The sequence below is a fragment of the Crinia signifera genome, chromosome 9 (genome assembly GCF_055691185.1).
Source record: "Crinia signifera chromosome 9, ASM5569118v1, whole genome shotgun sequence".
Taxonomy (NCBI): Eukaryota; Metazoa; Chordata; class Amphibia; order Anura; family Myobatrachidae; genus Crinia; species Crinia signifera.
In genome coordinates this window covers 132,820,654-132,829,930 of record NC_139225.1, presented here as the reverse complement: position 1 = coordinate 132,829,930, position 9,277 = coordinate 132,820,654, and the positions used below count along the sequence as shown (strand labels likewise).

Sequence of the window (9,277 nt, the reverse complement as noted above, 5' to 3'; positions counted from 1 at the left end):
CCAATCAGCTCCTACCTGTCATTTTTCAAACCAAGCCTGTAACTTCACAGGTAGGAGCTGATTGGCCGGTGATAAAGTACCAGCCACATTATCACTTCACCGAGCTGAATAAATCTGCCCCTGAATATGTTGCTGGCAGGGTACCTATAAAAAAAAATTTTTTATTAAACATTCAGAAATGTTGCCTGTAGGTTACAGTGGCATTAGTTATGTGCTCCTTCCAAATTGCTCCAGACCACAGTCTCTTATTGTGACCAATATGGCAGCATCCTGCATTCACACACAAGAAATACCTTATCTCTGATAACTTCTGCATTTGTTAAATTGTGGGGTTACGAAAACCAGGTGCAATCTGCATCATTCATAGGGGACTGTAATAAATAGGCTTCACTGTATTGGTATGTTACCGAGTTGAAGTATGAGAACTTGACGAAAGCGCCACCTACTGGTAAAAAATGAGATTTATGCTAAAGAAACACAGTTTAATGTCTGCATTTAGTAGAATGACCTTTTATTATCTTTTATTTATAAAACACTAACATATTATACAAGCAGTCACTTCTGTTTACACCATATGCCCGCATTGTGCGTCCCTCGTTTCTAGTTTTATTTAACCCTTTGAGTGCTGAGTAAATTTGTTCAAATATGAGTGAAAATTGCCCAGCAAATCATACTGAGCTGTAATGTTACCTTATATAGGTAATATAATCCTTTTTTTACACAAAAATAATAATTTGAATTTATATAACAAATGTGAGTGACGCTGACATTTATACCAGATATCTCTCACAAAGGTTCTGGCACTCAAAGGGTTAAAAAAAAAAAACAAATGAACAACATTTCACATAATTTTAACAATGATATTTGGGTGCTGGACAGAACAATTATGGGGGAGGTAGGGTAGAGGCTGCCATTATCCGATATAAGTAATACATACACAGTGGGCGGTATTCAATGAGGCTGATTCGCCAGGTTTTTATGGCGATTTTGTGCTGTAAGGCGAATTTCTGACTAAAACGGTGAATCGCCCTATTCAATGACCAGATGGCGAATACATTTCAAGTTTTTTTTCGCCATGATTCACCGAGTAGCAATCGCTATCTTTTTATGGTGAAGTGGAAGGTGAACTTTTAAAATAAAGTGTTTTGTTTTTTACAATTGGTGTCAAAAAATCTGGAATTTTATTCTGAGGAGGGGCATGCTATTTTTATTCATGTGCTGTAAGCACACGAATATATATTTAATTTTAAATTTTTTTATTTTTTTTTACACAGACCAGCCAGCAGGGGGCCGGAGCCGAGCCGCTCATTACATATTCATATATTTACTTCACCCGATCATTACATATGCATGATCGGGTGTAGTGAATATACCCGGTCCCCTGCTGGCACCCCCGGGGGGAAGCCTGTGCTGCCTGGCACCCGGGGAGCCCACCTCTCCCCCACAAACGTTCTGGGGCAGGCAGGGAGACTTCCATCTCCCTGCCTGCCACTGTCCTCAGGAGCTCAAATTCGCCAGTCAGGGGCAGCTAGCCCCTGACTCGTTGAATACCAGAGCCGGCGAGGCTCCGGAACGCAGCGAGCAGTGGCGAATGTGCAGCGAATCCTAAACAGGATTCGCTGCACGTCGCCAGTATTCACATTGAATACTGCCCAGTATATTATGTACAGTGCAAGTCCTTCTGAATGACAATACAGTGTCACTTGTCATATGCGAGGATTGGTGATCCATATCAGGCTGGCTGGGGACTGTGCATTTGGTGGGCGACATAGGGGGAAACCTGTGGAGAGAACAAGAGAGGCCTTTTAGTAAAGGGCAAGAAGCAGGGCAGGGGGTGGAAGTGTATGGTTGAGGTAAGGAAAGAGGGCTGACTTATGAGTATTAGGGGCATAGTTATTGTTATTTGCAGTCAATCCAGATAAAAGCATTACCATTGCAATTCACAGTATTGAGGAATCTTTATCCACTAGCATGTACCATTTGTGAGTCACCAAGACAGGGATAGGTCATTTGGTCTACAGTATCTTGGTCAACAAGCATTGGATAGACACCATTAGGTCGACATGGGTCTAGGTCGACATGGGTCTAGGTCGACAGGTCATTAGGTTAACACAAGCATTAGGTCGACAGTGTCTAGGTCGAAAGTCAAAAGGTCGACATGGGTTTTTCCACTATTTTGAGCCGACATGTGCCGACAGGCGGTATTTCATGCCCTACCATCCACTAGGGCGTGGTGGGAGAATAAAATAGTGTGCCGAGGGTAGCGAGGTACCGTGACCGGAGCATAGCGAGCGATGCGAGAGGATGCGGTGCACTGGAAACTGTGTCCATGTCGCCTGTGTCGACATATCGGTCAAAAAACAGTGAAAAACCCCATGTCGACCTTTTGACTATCAACCTAGACACTGTCGACCTAATGCATGTGTCTACCTAATGTCTTGTCGACCTAAACCCATGTCGACCTAGACACATGTCGACCTAGAACCATGTCAACCTTTTCCCATGTCGGCCTAATGGTGTCAACCTAATGCTTGTTGACCAACATACTATAGACCAAACGATCCCAACCCCCAAGACATGGGGTTCCAATAGGCATACCTCCCAACTTTTCAGATGAGGAGAGAGGGACAGCCGAAATTAGAGGGTGTGGCTCAGCAGCAAGGGGGCGTGACCTACAAATTGCATCATTCACGTGAGGCCATGCTGAATTTTCGCTGCTGCGGGGGGCACTGCTATTGGCTCTGTAAGCTGCTGGCCAGCCCCCAGCCTCTTTACTTTACTCACCGGATGACAGGGGACTCCCAACTGCCCCCCCCCCCCCTGCCGTGGGACAATGCCAGCTCCGGGCGGGACACGGAAACGTCCCCAAAAACCTGGACGTTCCCACAGAAACCGGGACAGTTGGGAGGTATGCAACAGGATCAGCGATCACAGAGCAGAAATGTGAATACATATTACTTCCTTCTTTGCCCCATAGGTCACTGTGGGCTATGCCATCAGGAGATGGCCTTTGCTGCTGGGGCCAAGCTTTGTAAATCGAGAAGCGCAGTAGAAGTTGCAGCTGCTGTTAGAAATAAAGCGGCTGTGGCATATATCGCCTGGGGCCCCACCTTGTTACTGCTCCGGAATAGCTAATCTTTGTGCGCATCACCTGATATCTGGATGCAAATAATGATTAATAAATAGGCCCCTTAGGGGCCCATTTATCAAGCAATATTAGCCGCAAATATTAAGTATCACCTAAATGTATTAAAGGTGGACCGCACCAGGGATCTCCGATCCCTGCTGCGATCCCCCCTGCAGCGCCGCCGGCCGCATCCCCCATAGGTTTCTATGGGGGATGTGAAGCTGCCCGATGTATCAGCCCGGCATCGCAGCCCTGGGCTATCGCCATTCTAATGTGGCGATAGCCCGTTGTAGCCTATGGCTACATATTGCACCCGAGCGGCAGTGCGGTCAGCGGGGTCGCGGGGGGGTCAGCGCATAACCGCGCATGCGCAGACCCCCCGGCTTCCGGGTCAGGGCTATCGGAGCCCTGTCCCTGCGCCCTCAAACTTGATACATTCAGGTGATGTGATCGCATTTTACAATAAATGCGATCTTGATAAATGCACCCCTTAGTGAGAAGCGAGCAGGAACATTCCGTCTTCTTTCCTTTTAGGTACAATCTAGAACTTCTGTAGAATATATTGTTACATATACACATTTATTTCCCTGCTCTCCTTATACAGATTAGTGTTACATACAGGCCCCATATGCCTGGCATCCAATTAATATGTCATATTCTGTACATTATAAGAAATGAACATGTAATTGGGAAGGCGTTTTTGCTAATGCTAGGACCACAATACACTAGATCAGTGTTTTTCAACCACTGTGCCGTGGCACACTAGTGTGCCTTGAGCTGTTCTGAAGTGTGCCCCCAGATTTCGAAATGCCCAACCCAGTTTACAGCAATCACCAGTTCAACTGTTATTTACTGATATCTACTTTTCATGTAAAGGGCCAATGTATTTTATTTTGTTACCAGTGTGTTTGTTTTTTATATGGGGGCCAATAGGTTTGTTTTTTTCCTGTGGGGGCCAATGTGTTTTGCCCTGTGGGGATCTCATGGTGTGCCTTGGCAATTTTAAAATCGTATTTAGTGTGCCGCAAGGTAAAAAGGTTGAAAATCACTGCACTAGATAAATCCAGTACAGAAAGCTATTCTCTTCTGTTTGTTATTGTCCTTTCCCAATGGGATGAAGTCAAATTACCTACCTTACCTATTCTCCTCTTCTCCCTCTACACCACCTCTCTGGGCACCCTCATCAGCTCCTATGGTTTTCATTACCACCTTTATGCTGATGATACCCTAATCTATCTCTCCTTCCCCGACTTATCCCCATCACTCCTGTCCAAGGTCTCCGAATGCCTCACGGCCATCTCAGCCTGGATGACCCAACGCTTCCTGAAACTAAACATGGCTAAAACTGAACTTCTAATCTTCCATCCCCCGAACATCCCCTCTTCTCCCACTATCTCCATCAGCATTGGTGAAACCGAGATCACGTCCACCGACCAAACGCGCTGCCTCGGTGTCATCATTGACTCCTCCCTCTCTTTCACCCCCCACATTCGTGCTCTCTCACAGTCTTGCCGCTTTCAGCTACGCAACATCTCACGCATCAGACCATTCCTCTCCACTGACGCGACCAAAATTCTCATTCACTCTCTTGTCATCTGCCGCCTTGACTACTGCAACATCCTTCTCTCTGGGCTACCTCTCACCCGCCTTGCACCTCTCCAATCCATTCTTAACGCTGCTGCTAGGCTCATCTTTCTCTCCCGCCGCTCTACCTCCGCCTCCCCCCTCTGTCTATCTCTTCACTGGCTCCCCATTTCTTTCTGAGTTCTCTTTAAACTCCTCACCACCACCTACAAGGCTCTCTCCTCCTCCACAGCTCCCTACCTCTCTTCACTGATCTCTATCCACACTCCCTCCCGTCCTCTTCGCTCCATCGCTGACCGCCGACTGACCTCTCACCTAATCACCTCCTCCCACTCCCGTGTCCAAGACTTCTCTCGCGCTGCCCCCCTGCACTGGAACAGCCACCCATCAGGCTATCTGATTCCCTTACCTCCTTCAAGCGCTCCCTCAAAACCCACTTTTTTCGACTAGCCTATCCCTCCTCCTAACCTCTTTTGATCCTCCTATTCTGCCTCCGTTCCCCTCCGTTCCTACTTATCCTATTGTATTTCGTTCGTCCACCCACCTATTTTTAGTATGTTAACTCTTATGAGTAGGGCCCTCCTTCCTCACGTACTCACCCTACCTCATTACCTCACCTGTGCTCCTGTCCTGTTTTTCCTGTCCTCTACTTCATCTTCAGTCTCCTCGACAATTTCCACACCTACTTCAGAACTGATGCTGATTTTAGTTCTACCAGCTATACCCCTATTTATACTGTATTTTTCAACACACCCTGTACGTTACCTTGTAATTTGTTTTTTTTGTTTGCTATGTACGGCGCTGCGGACACTTTGCGGCGCCTTATAAATAAACGTTCTACTACTACTACAATCAAAATCCCATAGTCCGCGACACTCCCCAATTTTATAGCAAAAGATCCACTTGGCGCAACTTGCAGATGCAACAATTTCTTTAACCCCGAGACAACTCTCAATTTTAACAACAGATCTGATTGTTTGGCATGCGACAAAACCAAGATCTCCATGTATGTGAGCATGTATAGTAAGTAAGTGTAATGGGAGCATCTGCACCTAAAGCCTATGACAATCACAGGAGAACTCTGCAACTCTGTCCTATAGCAAAATTGAATCGAAACCTAATCAAAATCGAATGGTCTTTAGGACACTTTCGACTGGCATTCGATTCGATACGCGCTCCCATTTTCTCTATAGCGAATAAAAAAATAGACTGTGCAGGCAAGGAAATATCGAATTAGATCCAGTAAATCGAATGAGTACACTGCACCTTGAATTAAAAATGTTAATATTTAAATATTACATCAAATTCGATATAGAAATCGAATCGAATGCAAAAGTGCAGATCGAATGTGAAAACAAATGGGAAAATCAAAGGCAAAATTGAAAGGTAATGGAGAGAGGAAATCAAAATTGAATCGAAAGCAAAAGCAAATTGATGCGTCTGTACGCACCTTTACATTGCACCAACAGCTGATATGTGACATTAGCCCTCCCTGCATAGGCAAACACAGGGGGGATTTCTGGTTGCCTGGAAACAAACCCCCTTCCTCTTGGCAAGTACGGCACTGGTATACAGTATAATATGATCAATAGAGCTGCCACCACATCATGCAGTGTAAGGGACAGAGCAGAGCTGCTGCACATGCCCAGTGTACCAGCTTCTACCACAGTTACTGTATGTGTGGATCTGAGCCCTCAAACATCGCTATAGACCAGAGAGCAGCTGCAAGGAGGAAGAGACAGGAGCCTTAACATGAAGTGTGAGATTGTGAGCTTAGAAAGTGCAGTACTGGTTCTGTTATGTTTGTGTATTTAATTTATTTATAATGATATGTTTAACCTTTTCCTGACCACTTATCTTATTTAAATGTTTGAAACAGCCTATATAGACCATCTGTACTGTTAAATATTAATACTGTATTCCATTGAGTACCCAGTGTTTAAAAAGACCAATTTTCAGGGCTGTTACCGCTCCCCCAGACTCCCGTACTTACTCCAATGCACTGCCGAGTGGGAGATTTTGGATTACATTTGGAAACCCCCTCTAAAAATCCTGCGTTTGCCACTGCCCTGTAGACAGTGTAAGAACTTTTAAAAATGGTTACAAATAAGAAGAATCATACAGTATTCCCCAAACCATCCCCCCAGCGCCCACTGCACTGATTTCTATGCAATGCTAACACCCAGCTCCCAATTGAAGGGGTAATTAGCTGCCTAATTGTGTCTACAGATAAGAAACATTGAAATGATAAACAAGTCAGTGTCTCCCATTGTCCACATTGACAATTCTGCATAATTAAATTAATTCTCCCTCCAGGGGAACCCTGGGGGATGGTGGGTGGGGGCAGGTTACTTAATTGTATCCCATTTGGGTGTGTGTTACATTCCACCTCACTGGATACTAAATTAAATACATTTGTTTAGAGAACTTTGGACAATTGTCCAGCTCGCCTTTTCCTAATACACAGGCAGCTCCTCTGACATAACCCTAATATACATATCCCTCTCACCTCACTGTAATATACAGCCCTTCCTCCTGCCCCTAATACACAGGCAGCTCCTCTGAGATAACCCTAATATACATATCCCTCTCACCTCTCTGTAATATACAGCCCTTTCTCCTGCCCCTAATACACAGGCAGCTACTCTGACATAACCCTAATATACATATCCCTCTCACCTCTCTGTAATATACAGCCCTTTCTCCTGCCCCTAATACACAGGCAGCTACTCTGACATAACCCTAATATACATATCCCTCTCACCTCACTGTAATATACAGCCCTTTATCCTGCCCCTAATACACAGACAGCTGCTCTGACATAACCCTAATATACATATCCCTCTCACCTCACTGTAATATACACCCCTTTCTCCTACCCCTAATACACAGGCAGCTACTCTGACATAACCCTAATATACATATCCCTCTCACCTCACTGTAATATACACCCCTTTCTCCTGCCCCTAATACACAGGCAGCTACTCTGACATAACCCTAATATACATATCCCTCTCTCCTCTCTGTAATATACAGCCCTTTCTCCTGCCCCTAATACACAGGCAGCTCCTCTGACATAACCCTAATATACATATCCCTCTCACCACACTGTAATATACACCCCTTTCTCCTGCCCCTAATACACAGGCAGGAGTCTGTCATAACCCTAATATACATATTCCTCTCACCTCTCTGTAATATACAGCCCTTTCTCCTGCCCCTAATACACAGGCAGCTACTCTGACATAACCCTAATATACATATCCCTCTCTCCTCTCTGTAATATACACCCCTTTCTCCTGCCCCTAATACACAGGCAGCTACTCTGACATAACCCTAATATACATATCCCTCTCACCTCTCTGTTATATACACCCCTTTCTCCTGCCCCTAATACACAGGCAGCTCCTCTGACATAACCCTAATATACATATCCCTCTCACCTCACTGTAATATACAGCCCTTTCTCCTGCATCTAATACACAGGCAGCTACTCTGACATAACCCTAATATACATATCCCTCTCACCTCTCTGTAATATACAGCCCTTTCTCCTGCCCCTAATACACAGGCAGCTACTCTGACATAACCCTAATATACATATCCCTCTCACCTCACTGTAATATACAGCCCTTTCTCCTGCCCCTAATACACAGGCACAGGCTACTCTGACATAACCCTAATATACATATCCCTCTCACCTCACTGTAATATACACCCCTTTCTCCTGCCCCTAATACACAGGCAGCTACTCTGACATAACCCTAATATACATATCCCTCTCACCTCACTGTAATATACACCCCTTTCTCCTGCCCCTAATACACAGGCAGCTCCTCTGACATAACCCTAATATACATATCCTTCTCACCTCACTGTAATATACACCCCTTTCTCCTGCCCCTAATACACAGGCAGCTACTCTGACATAACCCTAATATACATATCCCTCTCACCTCTCTGTAATATACACCCCTTTCTCCTGCCCCTAATACACAGGCAGCTCCTCTGACATAACCCTAATATACATATCCCTCTCACCTCTCTGTAATATACAGCCCTTTCTCCTGCCCCTAATACACAGGCACAGGCTACTCTGACATAACCCTAATATACATATCCCTCTCACCTCTCTGTAATATACACCCCTTTCTCCTGCCCCTAATACACAGGCAGCTACTCTGACATAACCCTAATATACATATCCCTCTCTCCTCTCTGTAATATACACCCCTTTCTCCTGCCCCTAATACACAGGCAGCTACTCTGACATGACCCTAATATACATATCCCTCTCACCTCACTGTAATATACACCCCTTCCTCCTACCCCTAATACACAGGCAGCTCCTCTGACATAACCCTAATATACATATCCCTCTCACCTCACTGTAATATACACCCCTTTCTCCTGCCCCTAATACACAGGCACAGGCTACTCTGACATAACCCTAATATACATATCCCTCTCACCTCTCTGTAATATACACCCCTTTCTCCTGCCCCTAATACACAGGCAGCTCCTTTTGACATAACCCTAATATACATATCCCTCTCACCTCACTGT

The 9,277-nt window shown here is 45.2% G+C and overlaps 1 long non-coding RNA gene across 2 annotated transcripts in view; it reads right to left on the bottom strand.

Moving 5' to 3' along the window:
* Window positions 1-511: 511 nt before the first annotated feature.
* The window catches only part of LOC146036071 (uncharacterized), a 60,167-nt gene continuing 51,401 nt past the window's right edge, over window positions 512-9,277 (bottom strand). For both annotated transcript variants that reach the window (XR_014460767.1, XR_014460766.1), the window contains exon 6: window positions 512-1,780. This is a non-coding gene — a long non-coding RNA (uncharacterized LOC146036071). The remainder of the gene's footprint in view (window positions 1,781-9,277) is intronic.